Source organism: Sus scrofa, chromosome 13 (assembly GCF_054392235.1).
Source record: "Sus scrofa isolate SSC_HxYL_T2T_F1_AM1 chromosome 13, Sscrofa_HxYL_maternal_Yorkshire_Landrace_v2.0, whole genome shotgun sequence".
Taxonomy (NCBI): domain Eukaryota; kingdom Metazoa; phylum Chordata; class Mammalia; order Artiodactyla; family Suidae; genus Sus; species Sus scrofa.
Window position 1 is genome coordinate 39,549,073 of NC_139395.1, and position 15,144 is coordinate 39,564,216.

Sequence of the window (15,144 nt, forward strand, 5' to 3'; positions counted from 1 at the left end):
CCCCCACATGCTCTGAAGTGTTTTGCATTTCATCTTTAAAATTTGGTTACAAAGCAATTCTCCTTCATGAATGTATGAAATATTTACTGGGCGTGAGGCTTGGCTGGAGCCCAGGCAGAACGTGGGCACCTTGACACAAGGCCCCCACTGAAGGAAGGTGAAGAGCAAGTAGAAATAAGGGTGTAACTCCAAAAGGTCAGCAGGGAATGGGCTCAAGAGGTCATAGCCCGGTTTCATATGTCTTTGTTTCTGGGTACACAGTGCGCCTTCTGACTTTTCATATTTCTTTGCCTTCTCTCTACCCGATTTAAATCTTCTCAAGGCCCAGTCTTTCTAGTTTTCATCAGGACTAAATGAAATTGCTCATGTTCTGAAATGCAGTAGTGCTTACTGCAATGGCTTGCAAAATATCGGCTGTGTCTCACAATAAGAAATAAAGTTTGGGAGTTCCCTTTGTGGTGCATCGGAAGCAAATCTGACTAGTAACCATGAGTTGTGGGTTTGATCCCTGGCCTCGCTTAGTGGGTTAAGGATCCAGTGTGGCCGTGAGCTATGGTGTTGGGTTGCAGATGTGGCTCGGATCTGGCATGGCTGTGGCTGTGGCATAGGCTGGTGGCTACAGCACCCATTCGACCCCTAGCCTGGGAACTTCCATATGCTGTGGGTGCAGCCATAAAAAGCAAGAAAAAAAAAAGATAAAAAAAAAGAAAGTTTGCATCCGTTCCTAACACACACACACACACACACACATACACTTTTATATGTCTTAAGTTTCACTCTCTGTCTTAATCTGTGTTCCCTCAGAAGTAGACCCCAAGATAAGGATTCACATGCAAGTGGTTTATTTGGGAGATGATGACAGGAAAGACCAGTAGGGGAGTAGGGAAGTGAACCAGGGAAAGGAAGGAAGATATTAAAGGCACATCATCCACAGGTCTGTAATCTCACTGGGGGACTCTGGCAACAGTTTTTGTGGGACCTAGCCTTCAGGTTGTCCCCCAGTGATCCTGGCCTCCTGGTGTTCACGCCCTTGTGAAATTTCCTCCCACACTGAACTGTGCCTGTGGCCTGTATGTCTGGTAGATATGGCAGAAAGAAGGGATGCTGTTCATGGCAGGCAGTCTCTGCAATGGCCTTAGTTATCTCCACCTCCTGGTGTTCATGTGCTGTGCAATCCCCTTTCCTAGAGGAGAGCCATGTATAACCAACAAGTGACTCTGTTCTAACCAAGAGGATATAACAACGTTGATGGATCTCACTTCTGAGATTAGGTCACAAAAAGATTCTGGCTTTTGTCTTGCTTGTGGTCTCTTGCTCTTTCCTTCACTGACTCTGAGGACAAACAAGCTCACATGTTGTGAGCTACTATCTGGAGAGGCCCATGTGGGGAGGAACTGGTGTCTGCAGCCAACAGCCTGTTAGGCCCTAAGGTCTGCCAGCAGCCATGCATGTGAGCCTGGAAAGGGATCCTTCCCCAGTTGGGCCTTGAGATGACTGTAGCCCTGGTTGCAGCCTTGAGAGAGATTCTTGAGTCAGAGGCACCCACTAAGCTGTGCCCAGATTCCTGACCCATAGAAAGTGTGAGTGAATACATTTTTTTAAGTACATTTTTTGAAGCTGCTAAGTTTTGGGGTAATTTGTTTTATAGCCATAGATTATTAATGAAGCATCTGACTTTTGAAGCTAGGTTATAAGAACCTTTGCTCTTTCCACTTTGGTCTCTCTTTCTCTTGGATTACAGGCTTGGGGAAAACCAGCCACAGACTGTGAGGGCACTCCAGAAGCCATAGGGGCAAGTGTATGTGGCAATGAACTGGGGCCGCCTGCCAACAACCAGATTTGTGCATGAGCCAACTTAGAAGCAGGTCATTCAGCTCCAGCCAAGCTTTGACTGACTGCAGTCCCAACTGACTTCTTGACTCCCATCTCATGGGTCACCTGGAGCCAGACCACCAATCAAGTATCTTCTGAATTCCTGATCAACAAAAATGGTGAGGTAATAAACATTTATTGTTGTCTCAAGCTGCTGTGTTTTGGGAGTAAATTCCTATGCAACAATAAATAACTAATACGGTGTAGAACAAGTGACTCAGAGTTACTCAACCCAAATGAGGGCTACACATCTGTCAGTGAATGTGAGCTGTTTTGAGGTGGTGTTAATTTCCCTGCACTGATTTGTGGGCAGAGAGGGCTTTAGTGGCCAGAGAAAGCTTGCAGGCAAACAGATGTTCTGACAGTTGGAAGTCAGGTCTGTGTTACCCAAAGCTAGAGGTGAGGGGATGTGAGTAGGGGGGCTCCCAGGGCCTGTTAACTCTCAAACTTAACTTAAATCTCATCTCTACTACTTCCCTTCTTTCTTTTCAGAGCCTGGTTCCTCCAGGATATTTCCCCTGGTAGAAGGAAGAGAAGGCAAGCATCCCTTTCCATAATTGACCCATCTTGGGTGCTTCTTTTGATGGGTGTTGGTGTTTCTTGCGCCAACACTGACTGGTTGTTGATGTTCTCTGTGATATGAATCCACAGGTGAGGCTTGCTTATGGGGTGCATGTCTAGGTCTTTGAAGGGCCCCACAGTAATTCCCTTATGGAGACTGACCTCTCCTGCCCCCACTCAGCTTGCACTGTGATATCCGTCCCATAGCCTCCCTGTGCATGGTGGGCAGCCCAGTTGAGTGAGTACAGGAAGGATCAGTAGAGTCCAGTGTGTGATGTGTGCCTGACCTTTGAGGGACTTACAGTATCAGCCTCAGCAGACAGGCTGTTCCATGCTCTTCTCTTCTGCCATATGCCTCCCCTCTAGTTATGTCCCTGCTCTGATAGGCACAGTGCATCCCTGGGGTTGAGGTGCCTATTCCCCATCTTGAAGGAATCCCAGATCTTCACCTCTGATGCTTGACACCTTCTTGCCTGGCTCTGAGGTGGGGCTGGGGGAGTCTCTCATATCCAACATGGCCTTACAGTTGGTGGCTGTGCCATGGGTCCTAGCTTCTATTTCCAGCGCAGCAGGGAAACTCTTGCCTGGCCACCAGTAATACAAATAAAACCCCTTTCTCATGCTGAGCAGTGGGTACTCCACAAATATTCATTTTCCTCATTCTCAGTGTCAAGAATGGAACATGCACCAGTGTGGTTGGCCTTAGGACATGGGTTTAATACAAAAATGGGGCTCACAGAGTGAGGGAAAAGAAAGAATGTGTGCTCTTGCTCCTATTCCGAATGCACGGTCTCACATGGAGTGGGTCCCTACGGAGCTGTTTCAGGAGCACTTTCAACAGAGAACAAATATATAGAGATGCAGAGCCTTTGATGCTTGTGGGGGAAATGGAATAGTGGCCTTGCCTGGTCTTCAGTGGCTGCTGCCATGAGCCAGGGGCTCCCCCTTCCTGGGCACCTGGTGGCTGCCACCCTGCTTGCTGGTTTTCTGTAAAATGTGGCCAGATGCAAGGCGTACGCCAGGGACCCTCCCTTCCCAAGGCTGCCTGGGCTCCCTCCCCTTCTCTTTCTTCCTTCCTTTCTTCTTCCATCCATATATTTCTGTATCTACTACAAAGGTCAGAAAAACAAATCAATGAAAAGAAGGACCCAATAATCCTGAGACCTGGCTCGGAGGTGGAAGGTGGGGAGGGAAGTCGCTCAATAAAATGAAAGAGAATTTAAAAATTCTCTGAACAAGGCACAGCATGGGGTCTCGATCAAAGGGCCAAGCAGCTTCAGCTTCGTGTGTGCAGGAGCTGGATGCTCTGAGGCTGGGGGAGAGCAGCCCCCACACCTCGGCCCCCCTCCCCTCCCTTCCAACACACACACACACACACACACACACACACTTACTCATAGCACATGCACATGCGCAGGCACTCTCTTTGGACCACCACCTGACTGCTAAAGAAAGATCTGAGGATGGTTTTCTGGAGTCTGGGAAACAGAGGGGAGAACACATTGGGAGCCCACTTATATGCCTGTAGTGGTCCCCCTTTCCAAAGCTGTGTGAAGATCCCATCCACATGAGAGGGGCAAATGCCCTTTGAGGACCAGACAAGCATATTAATAGTAACTGAGGAATGGGATGTTCTAAAGTCCCTCTTGGCTTTTTTCTGAACTGACCTTGGAAAGAGGTGAGAAAGTAAAAACCCATCAGTCTTCAAAGAACCAAGTCAGCTTTTTAAAGTCCCTTCCTGTGAATGGCAGCTCTTCCATGAAGTCTTTCCTGACACATACCCTCGTCCCCCAACTCAAGGCACTCTCCCCTTGAAGCACCCACTGTACCCTAGTACTCTTCCAGCAGAACACCTGGGGTAATTTATCATTCTTCATCATCAGTGTGTCCCATTCTATTCAAAGGGGGCCAGTGGTAAAGCTGATTAGGGGCAAACTTAAGCCATCACCCCGTATTGGCGAGTGAGCTTGGGCAAGTGATATAACCTCAGATTCCTCATCTGTAAAATGGGGCTAGTAAATGGAGTTCTTCTTTCAAAAAGTGGCTCTTCACATATTTAAGGGCAGCCTTTCTCCATTAGGCTCAGCAGGCTCTGCTGTTTTCACAGTTCTTCAGCTACGTTACTTAGCTTCCAAAAATGTTTTGAGCAAGAACAGCATTGTGAGAATAAGGATAGAGGCTCTATGCTTTGGGGAGCATTGAATGTTATATGTTCTGGCATGTTTGCTATCAAGTGACTCATTGTGCTTATTGTACATCAATGTAGAAAATAAGAGGACTTACATATGTACATAGGTGGAGAAGGCAACATATGTGTGTCTCTATGAGTGTGTGTGTGTGTGTGTGTGTGTGTGTGAGTGCATATGGTTATTTTCCTGCTTCTCTCCAAAGAATTTTGAGGTGGCTTGCTGATTAAAACAGACTAAGAAACAAATCACTTAATAATAAAACAGAATAAAGATTATGGAAAGACTGCAGAAGTAGATGCTTTAAGATTCCTTAGTAGAACAGATTAAACATGTGCAGGAAATTTGGCTGTTTCTTAAAAGTTAAGGCTCTAAAACAAATCCTTGTGGTTATCTTGTTTTTGTTTTAGCAAAAATGTTTTATTCTCTGACTAATTCCTGCTTGTGGTGGGTTAGAGACATGGCAGCTGGATCCAGGGAGATGAGAAATTTAAGTAGGCTTAGAAGTTGGCAGCTAACAGCATATTGGCTTGTGTCTTTTTTTTTCACCTACTTTTCTTTGTCTTTCTCTTATTTACATAAGAAAAACAAAAAAGTCCTCTATTTTTTTCCACATTATTTCTATAACAATTCTGTGTATGGCATGAACATTATTCTCATAAACTGAAGCCCCAGAGAGTCCAGGGTGACCTGTCCATTGTATGGACATACCACAATTTATTTATCCATTCTCTTATTGATGGACATTTCAGCTGTTTCTGCATGGGACTTTAATAAATAAAGCTACTATGAACATTCCTTAAAATTTTTTTTTAAATTAAAGTATAGTTGATTTACTATGTTGTGCCAATTTCTACTGTATAGCAAAGTGATCCAGTCATATATGTATATACATTCTCTTTCTTACATTCTCTTCCATCATGGTCTATCCCAAAAGACTGGTTATAGTTCCCTGTGCTACACAGAAGGACCTCATTGCTTACCCATTCCAAATGTAAAAGTTTACATCTACTAACCTCAAATTCCCACTTCCTCCCCTTCGGCAATCACAAGTCTGTTCTCTACGTCTGTGAATCTGTTTCTGTTTTATAGATAGGTTCATTTGTGCCACATTTTAGATTACACATATGAGTGATATCATATGGTATTTGTCTTTCTCTTTCTGACTTACTTCACTTAGTATGAGAATCTCTAGTTGCTTCTTTGTTATTCTTGTATAGGTCTTGTTGTGGATTTGTGTTTTCATTTCTCTTGAGAAAATATCTAAGGGTGAAATTGCCAGATCATGGGAATGGTGAATGTTTCATTTTTTGGTAGAATTTTACCAGTTTACACTCCTAAAAATAGTGTTCAAGAGTTCCAGCTTCTACGTATTCTCACCAACCCTTGGTGTTGTCAGTCTTTGTTTGTAGCTATTCCTGTGAGTATGCAGAGGTCTTGCACTGTAGTTTTGATTTTCATTTCTTTGATGATCAGTGACTTTGACACCTTTTCATATGTGATCTGGCCATTGGAATATTGTCCTCAGCACCTGAAGGAATGAGCTACTGCTACTCACAATAACAGACTAATTTCATATCCATTATGTTGAGTTAAAGAAGCCAGACAAGAAAAGAGAACATACTGTATGATTTTGTATTCTGTAACTTTACTGAATTCAATTTTTAGTTCTAAGTTTTTTGGTGGTGGTGTTGGCTTTTTTCTATATAGTATGATATTATCAGCAAACCGGCAGTTTTGCTTCTTCTTTTCCAACTTGGATGGTTTTTATTTTTTTTTTCTTGCCTAATTACTATAGTTAGGACTTCCAATACTATGTTGAGTAAGAGTGGTGAAAGTTGGCATCCTTGTCTTGTTCCTAATCTTAGAGGGAAAGCTTTCAATTTTCAACCTTGAGTATGATGTTGTTGGGTTGTCTTATGGCTTTTATTATGTTGATGTATATTTCCTCTATACCACTGTATTGAGAGTTTTTAATCATAAATGAATGTTGAATATTGTCAAGTGACTTTTCTGCATGAATTGAGATGATCATGTGATTTTTATTCTTCCTTTCTTTTTCGTCTTTTTAGGGCCACGCCTGTGGCATATGGAGGCTACCAGGCTAGAGATTGAATCCTAGCTGTAGCTGCTGGCCTACGCCACAGCCACAGCAATGCCAGATCCAAGCCATGTGTGTGATCTATACCACAGCCCACAGCAATGCTGGATCCTTAATCCACTGAGCAAGGCCAGGGCTTGAACCTTCATCCTCATGAATACTAGTCAGGTTTGTTTCTGCTGAGCCACAATGGGAACTCTTATCCTTCCTTTTGTTAATGTGGTATATCACACTGATTGATGTGCAGAATAAGAAGCATGCTTGCGTCTTTGGAATAAATCTTCCTTGGTCATGGTGTATGCTAAGGGGGGATAATTTTTATAATTTTGTAGAAAGTCATCCTTTTTTTGAGATTTAAATTTTTTAAAAAATTTTAATGATTTTTTTCCATTATAGTTGGTTTACAGTGTTCTGTCAATTTTCTACTGTACAGCAAAATGACCCAGTCTCTCTCTCTCTCTCACACATACACATTCTTTTTCTCACAATATCCTCCATCATACTTCATCATATGTGACTAGATATAGTTCCCAGTGCTATACAGTAGGATCTCATTGCTTATCCATTCCAAATGCAATAGTTTGCATTTATTAACCCCAGATTCCCAGTCCATCCCACTCCCTCCCCCTCCCCCTTGGCAACATAAGTCTGTTCTCCAAATCCATGAGTTTATTTTCTGTGGAAAGATTCATTTGTGCCATACATTAGATTCCAGATATCTGATATCATATGGTGTTTGTGAAAGTCATCCTTTAAGCCTACAGGGCCATTGTGCTGAACATTGGGTCATGAAAATCTGTTCGTGAGCAAAGCCTGCCATGGTACTTGTTGAAATAGCAGTTTATGATCATTTTGGTGGAGAGATATTTCGTCCTAAAGATAGAAGCCTAACTGGGGAACATTTTTTGCTTATTCATTCATTCTTGCTCCCTTTTTTTCCATCCATCCTCCATCAAACCAATATTTTCTGTGTAGCGAGGCTGATGAACACTGTATTCTGGACACTATGCTAGCTTCTGGAGACGAATTGGTATTTTTCCCCTTTTAAGCAGGGAATTCAATGACTTTTTTATTTGTATGCTCCCCTCTCTGACGCCCTGGGACTTTTAAACACCTCTAGCCAGGATGTGACAAACACCTTTTCTTTCCTAGCTGGAGAGTGCATCTCTGCCTTTGGATATTACAAATGAGGTGGAGAAAGCTCCATAAGGCAGTGTTTTCTCAAATTCACACTATCAGTTCCTCTCTGTGGTTAAGGAGTCTTTCCTGCTTGGGCTCATTTGTGCTGCTGCCCTGTCTGGTCTTTGGCACCAGAGGCCTACTGGAGCATCTGATGTAAAACATAGCCTTTTTTTCCAGTTTACACTTAGAGAATAATCTTGCATTCTGAAATAGGAAAAAAAAGAAGGTGGGGGGGGTGTACCACAATAATCAAAGAAATAGTCTCTTATATTTGCATAGCTCTTTATACTTGCAATCATTTTCACATTAATTTTCCCTATCACCCACCAGTAGGAAGGTAGGGGATAGGTATTATCATTGCCATTTTTTATTGTAGTTAAAAAACATATAACATGAGATATACCCTCTTCACAAAGTTTTAAGTATACAGTATAGTATTAACTATAGGCACAATGTGGTACAGCGGTTCTCTAGAACTTTTCCACTGTATACCCATTTAACAGCAATTACCCATGTCCCTCTCCTTGCAGCCTTGTCAACCACCATTCTACTTTGTGTTTCTATGAGTTTGACTACTTTCAATGCCTCATATAATTGGATTCATGCAGTATTTGTCCTTCTGTGACTGGATTATTTTTATCTAGCATAATGTCCTCAAGGTTCATTCATATTATATCCTATGACAGGATTTCTTTGTTATGGTTGAATAATATTTCATTGTATGTAAATACCACATTTTTAAAATCCATTCATCCATTGATGGACGTTTAGGTTGTTTCCATTTTTTGGCTATTGTGGATAGTGCTGCAGTGAACATAGTATAATAGGGAAGAATGAATCTGACGTCATATTGGATCTGTTCCTTTTACTTTAACTTTACTTTAACCTTTGTGCTTTATTGCTTGTGCTTAGTCATGCTGGCTCTGCACCTTTTGTGAAAGAATGTTGCCTATAGCTTGAAACATACAGGATAGCCTGACCATGACCTGATCTGAACAGAGAACAATAGCACCATTTTAACCTGACCATGACCTGACCTACGTGGACAGCTATAAGAACAAAGGATCTGGAGTTCCTGTTGTGGCTCAGTGGTACCGAACCTGATTAGTATCCATGAGGATGTGGGTTCGATCCCTGGCCCTGCTTAGTTGGTTAAGGATCTGGTGTTGCCTTGAGCTGTGGTATAGATCACTGATACGGCTTGGATCTGGCATTGCTGTGGCTGTGGCGGTGGCTGGCAGCTGCACCTCTGACTCGACCCCTAGCCTGGGAACTTTCATATGCCACAGGTGCAACCCTAAAACAAAACAAAACAAAAAAAGAACAAAGGATCTGACATCAGGACATTTGTGTTTGCAGCAACTAACCATACCCCTCCCTCACTTTGCCTTTAAAAGGGCTTTGCTGAAAGCCTTCAGGGAGTTTGGGCTTAAAAAAAATTTTTTTTGATTATTTTATTTATCAAAAATTTTTAAATTTCAGTTGATTTACAGTATTCTGTCAGTTTCTTCTGTACAGCAAAGTAACTCAGTTATACATATGTAAACATTCTTTTTTCACATTATCCACCATCATGTTCTGTCACAAGTGACTAGATAAATTTCCTTGGACTATATAGCAGAATCTCATTGCTTATCCATTCCAAATGCAATAGTTTGCATCTACTAACCCCAAACTCCCAGTCCCATTCCTTCCCCCTTCCTCTTGGCAACCACAAATCTGTTCTCCATGTCCATGAATTTGCTTCTTTTCTGTAGATAGGTTCATTTGTGCTGTATTTTAGATTCCAGATATAAATGATATCATATGGTATTTGCCTTTCTCCTTCTGACTTACTTCAGTTAGTATGAGAGTCTCCAGTTCCATCTTTTTTGCTGCAAATAGCATTATTTTTTCTTTTTTATGGCCTAGTAGTATTCCATTGTGTATACATTCCACATCTTCTGAATCCATTCATCTATCATTGGATGTTTAGGTTGTTTCCATGTCTTGGCAATTGTGAATAGTGCTGCAGTGAATACAGGGGTGCATGATCTTTTTCAATGAATGCTTTGTTTGGATATATGCCCAAGAGTGGGATTGCTGGATCATATGGTAGTTTTATATTTATCTTTCTGAGATACCTCCATGCTGTTTTCCATAGTGTTTGTACCAGCTTACATTCCCACCAATAGTGTAGGAGTTTTCCCTTTTCTCCACACCCTCTCCATAATTTGTTGTTTGTAGACTTATTAATGACAGCCATCTTGACTGGTGTGAGAACTCAATGTAGTTTTGACTTGCATTTCTCTAACAATTAGTGATGCTGAGCTTTTCTTCATATGCCTCTTGGCCATCCATATGTCTTCTTTGGAGAAATGTCTATTTAGGTCTTCTGCCCACTTTTCAATTGGGTTGTTTTTTTTTGTTGTTGTTGAGTTGTATGAGTTGTTTGTGTATTTTGGAGATTAAGCCCTTGATAGTTGCATCATTTGCAACTATTTTGTCCCATTCTGTAGGTCGTCTTTTTAAGTTTGGGCTTTTTAAAGCATGAGCCACCTTGCAGTAAACCCTGCAGTGAACTTTCCTCTGCTTAGCCCTGCTGTTCCGGCATTGTTTTGCCTTACTGTGCTTTGGGCACATGGACTTGTGTTCAGTAACAATAGGAGTACAAATATCTTTTTGAGATCCTGACTTCAATTCTCTTGGATAAATACACAGAAGTGGGATTGCTAGGTCATATAGTAGTTCTATTTCTGATTTTTTTGAGAATCTTCTCTAATAAGGGTGGGTAACACTTCCATACTGTTTTCCGCAGTGGTTGCATCATGAGGTAAATATTATTAATACACAAAGGAAATCCCATGGCACTGACATGCTAGACACACTACCCCACTAACTTCTGACATTTATGGATCCTTAATAGATAAGGAATGTCAGTTAGCCACTTTACAATTAGCCAGCCAGTCCCAGAAATCTCTTGGGATGGGGACATTCTCATTAACCCTTAGCATCCTTGTTCATCAGCATTTCCAAACAGCTGGCCTTGGAGCTGGAAATGTAGGGAGACAGTAGGCAGTTGGTCACCCTCTCACATGTGACATGGGGAGAAGAGCAGGGATAGAAGGAATAAAAGGCACAGAGAGATAAAGTGACACAATTCATGCTTCTGGCTGGGTCTAGAATAGATGGTGAAGCTAAGAATAGAATTTTAAATTATCAAATGATACACATTTATCTCGTAGCAACTGACCTCATGTTGCAATGTGGGATTCTTATTTTAAAATCAAGATTTCAGTCATTTCCTATTAATCTTTTTACCATTTATCATGTAGCAGTTGAGTCTGTAGAAATGAGATGATGTCATGTGATTCAAAGAGGACCAGACTTGAAGAGAAATGTATAAATGATTCCTGGCCAGGTATATGGTTTTTAATACCAGGTTGCCCTGGATCAGATGTTATCAAAGAAGGGTCATGGCTGCAGAGCAAAGTGGGGAACTGCTGAGGGTCTCCTGTGAGAGAGCACTTGGAGACCTGGGTGGGCTAAAGCTCACTGAGGCAGCATGAAACTGGATGGTGCTTGGATTTAAAAAGCAGGTTAATATAGTAGGAAAGGGCCATTGAATGGGGCAGTGAGGGAGATTGGGAACTTGGGTTGGAATAAAGGCTTGACTTTGGAAGATAGATAGACAAACATCTGTCTAGAATAAAGACAGATGTAGAGAAGACATCTGAAAGACTCTTTAAGTCTCATGGCAGAGAGAATCAGACTCTATATTGAAGGACCTAACACAATGCTTTGTGTGTAGTAGGCTTTGAACATATACTGGCTCCTCAAAAGATGTTGGGTAGTAAAAATTGAATGAATCCAAATAACCACAGGGATATTCTAGGAGAACATTTGTATAATAAGTAGAAGGATCTTTGCAGTAAGGTTGCTAATGGCCTCTTCATTGTAAAAAATTGTGGACACCCTGTTTAAAGCAGGGGTGGGAGGCCCAGAGGTCCTCTGCATTGCTATTTGGTGTTTGATTTTCCCCTCAGTGAATCCATGAATCTCCTTCTTGAAACTTCCATGGTTTCCTGTCACACAATTTAAAAAACCACTAGATGAAATGATCTCTAAGGCCAATTCTAACTCTAAGAGCCAATGATTTGTATTATTAGCAAATTTCTCCATAAATTATCTCATGTTTTATCATGTCTGAAGTCTCTTTGGTTTACTTTAGTGCCTGTGGTTTAGCTGTATAGGTTTGGATGTCAGGGATGGTAAGGGCAGTCCCATGACATTTTTCTAGCAGAAGACTGTCCTTGGTCAGCAAATTCAGCAAGGACGATTCCTAGGAAGGTCTAGGCATGGATGCGAACCAGTTGTTTTTATCTCATAGGTCTTTGAATAGAACTATGGTAGATGGCAAACATGGCCATGATTATTCCCCTCCCCATAGTTACAGGGTGACTTTGCAACTCCTCATATCATGATGTGGAGTTTACTTCTTTACCCTCGGAGTCCGAGAAGGCTCTGTAACTTAATTTGACCCATGGAATGCGGTGAAAGTGACAGGGTGCCTGTTTTGAGCATTGTCAGCCATCATGTGACAACCCAGGCTAGCAAGCAGAGAATGGCAGTCATATAGACTGAGAATAGAGACAAACCATCTCAGCTGAGGCCATCCTTCATCAGTTTCCAGTTGACCTAGCAGCTGTCTGCAGAGGTATGAGGAAGTTGAGACCAGAAGAACTGTCCATCTGAGCCCAGTTCAGATTGTCAAAACAAAGAATCGTGAGCTAAATAAATTGTTGTCGTTTTAAATCACTGCATTTTTTTTTTTTTTTTTTTGGTCTTTTCTATGGCTGCACCCATGGCATATGGAGACTCCCAGGCTAGGGGTCTAATTGGAGCTGTAGTGGCCAGCCTATGCCAGAGCCACAGCAACATGTGATCTGAGCCACATCTGCGACCTACACCGCAGTTCATGGCAACAATGGATCCTTAACCCACTGAGCAAAGTCAGGGATTGAACCCACAACATCATGGTTCCTAGTCGGATTCGTTAACCACTGAGCCATGACAGGAACTCCAAAATCACTGCATTTTGGATGGCTCGTTATATAGAAAACGTTAACAGATAAAATTCATAGAATGTACAATGCCAAGAGTAAACCCTAACATAAAATGTGTACTGTGGGTGATTATGTTTTGTCAGTGTAGGTTCTCCAGTTGTAACAAATGTATCACTTTGGTGGAGGGTGTTAATAATCAGAGTCTATGCATGTGTGAAGATAGGGAGTATGTGGGAAATCACTGTACCTTCCTCTCAGTTTTGCTGTAAACCTAGAATTGATCTAAAAGAAGTCTTTTTCTAAAAGTTAATGGATATAAAGAGTTGATTAAGGAAATGACCAACAGAATCTCCAGAATCTTGGTGCAGTTACCCTGGGGTCTCAGTGTAACCCTTTATGGCAGAGAGACTGCTAATGTGCTCTGTAAAACATTTCATTTTCTTCTTGTTCATACAGGAATACTAAATCTCCCAGCCTCCTTCCATATCACTACTTCTGGCCAAATGTAATGTGAGCAGAATCATGAGTATCATTTCTGGGCTGGAGTGATTGAATGTTTAGTATACTTGCCTCAGACTCTTTCTTTACTTCATTTGCCAGTTGGATGAAACCAGAGTGGCATCAAAGACCATGATGGTAGAGCCGTGAGATGGAATCAGATTGTTGAGAGAGAGTATCTCATGTGTATTCATCTTTAATGTAAGTTATTTATGTTTTTTGATGCTACTGAGATTTGAAATTGTTTGTTACAGCAGCTAGCATTGATTACCCTGAATAATACCTAGTTATAGACAAGGAACAATTAATGCCTTAAAGCTCTGAGGGAGTTTATTTTCGAGAGGCTCAATTTATTTATTTTTTATTGTAAATACACTTAAAAATTAGATAATACATCCACATGCTTCAAAATTAAAAAGATACTAAGATTTAGAATAAAAAATATTTTCTTCTGTGTATACTCTAGCCATTGATTCTTTTATTTCAAGGCAGTGTTAGATATTTCCTAAGTTCTTTCAGAAATATTTTGCACATATGCAAATGAGTGGATATATATATATTTCACATGTAATACATATATACATATATATATATATATGTATTTTGCAAATTGCAGCATGTCGTACATATTGTTTCCTTACTTGAAGAAAATTTAACACTAAACTTTCCTTATAATACATAAACAGCTTCCCTTTTTTCCCCAGCTGTGTACTATTACATTGATGGACATATTATAAGTAATTTAATCACCTCCAAGTTGTTTACTGTTCAGCTTGTTTCCAATTTTTTGCTAATGTAAGCAATACTGCAATAACACCATCCTTATACATATACTATTGCTTACAAAAGTGTAAGTTTACATGAAAGAAAAATTACTAAAATTGGAATGAAATAACATTATGCATGTGTATTATTGAAGGTTTCCAAATTTCCTTCAGAGATTTTACAATTTATGCTTCATCAGTTGTATATGAAGCATAAATTGTTTTTCTACACTTTCTCCAGCACAGGATGATAATCAGTGTTTTGATCTTTGATGAACTGATAACATCTCTATTATGAGTATCTTGTGAATCTTTTCATATGTTTAAAAGTTATTGGTTTTCCTTTCGGTAAACTGTCCTTGTCATTTGCCCATTTTTCTAAGCTATTGGGTTGTTGGTCTTTTTCTGTTACTTTGAGTCATAGGAGGAATAGATGAGGTTTGTGTTAAGAGGTAGAGGGAGTCAGCTTTTTATTGCCCTCAACTGAGCATATGGCTCATAGAACCCAGACGGGAAAGTAACCATTGCCAGTCCATCTGGTCATGAGGAGAACAAAGGAAACTCTAGCTTTGTTCAAGGTCATATACAAAGGGCCTACTATGAGGGCTGGCTCATAAGAAGTGCTTAATAAATATTTACTGAATTTCTAATTAGCAAGTGAATGCTTGCCAAATGCTGGTGCTTGGAATTTTTGGTTGTTGTTTTTTTTTGTTTGATTGTCCCCCCCCCCCCCCCCCGCCCGATGCTGAATTCCTTCCAAAACTTGGTTTCTGCCCCTACAAATGGTTCCGTGGTGGGGTCTTGGGTGTTGGTAATGTGAGCACTAAGTGTTCTTCTGCTACATCAGCTGGAGGAGAATGCCAGAGGATGCTTGAGGAAGTACCTCCTGGGCCACGAAGGCCCATGGGGGTTCTGTATGCCCAGCCCCAGGCACC

The 15,144-nt window shown here is 41.2% G+C and overlaps 1 protein-coding gene across 12 annotated transcripts in view; it reads left to right on the top strand.

Moving 5' to 3' along the window:
- Positions 1 to 15,144, top strand: part of CTNNB1 (catenin beta 1) — a 405,454-nt gene that overhangs the window by 10,949 nt on the left and 379,361 nt on the right. For 7 of the 12 annotated variants that reach the window (XM_084987104.1, XM_084987099.1, XM_084987096.1 and 4 more), the window contains exons 3-4: positions 1,742 to 1,996; positions 13,548 to 13,646. The gene's annotated coding sequence lies outside the window, so the exon portion shown is untranslated. Of the gene's footprint in view, positions 1 to 1,741; positions 1,997 to 2,364; positions 2,410 to 13,547; positions 13,647 to 15,144 lie in introns of all 12 variants that reach the window. The other 5 variants (XM_084987107.1, XM_084987101.1, XM_084987100.1 and 2 more) reach the window with 3 other exon arrangements.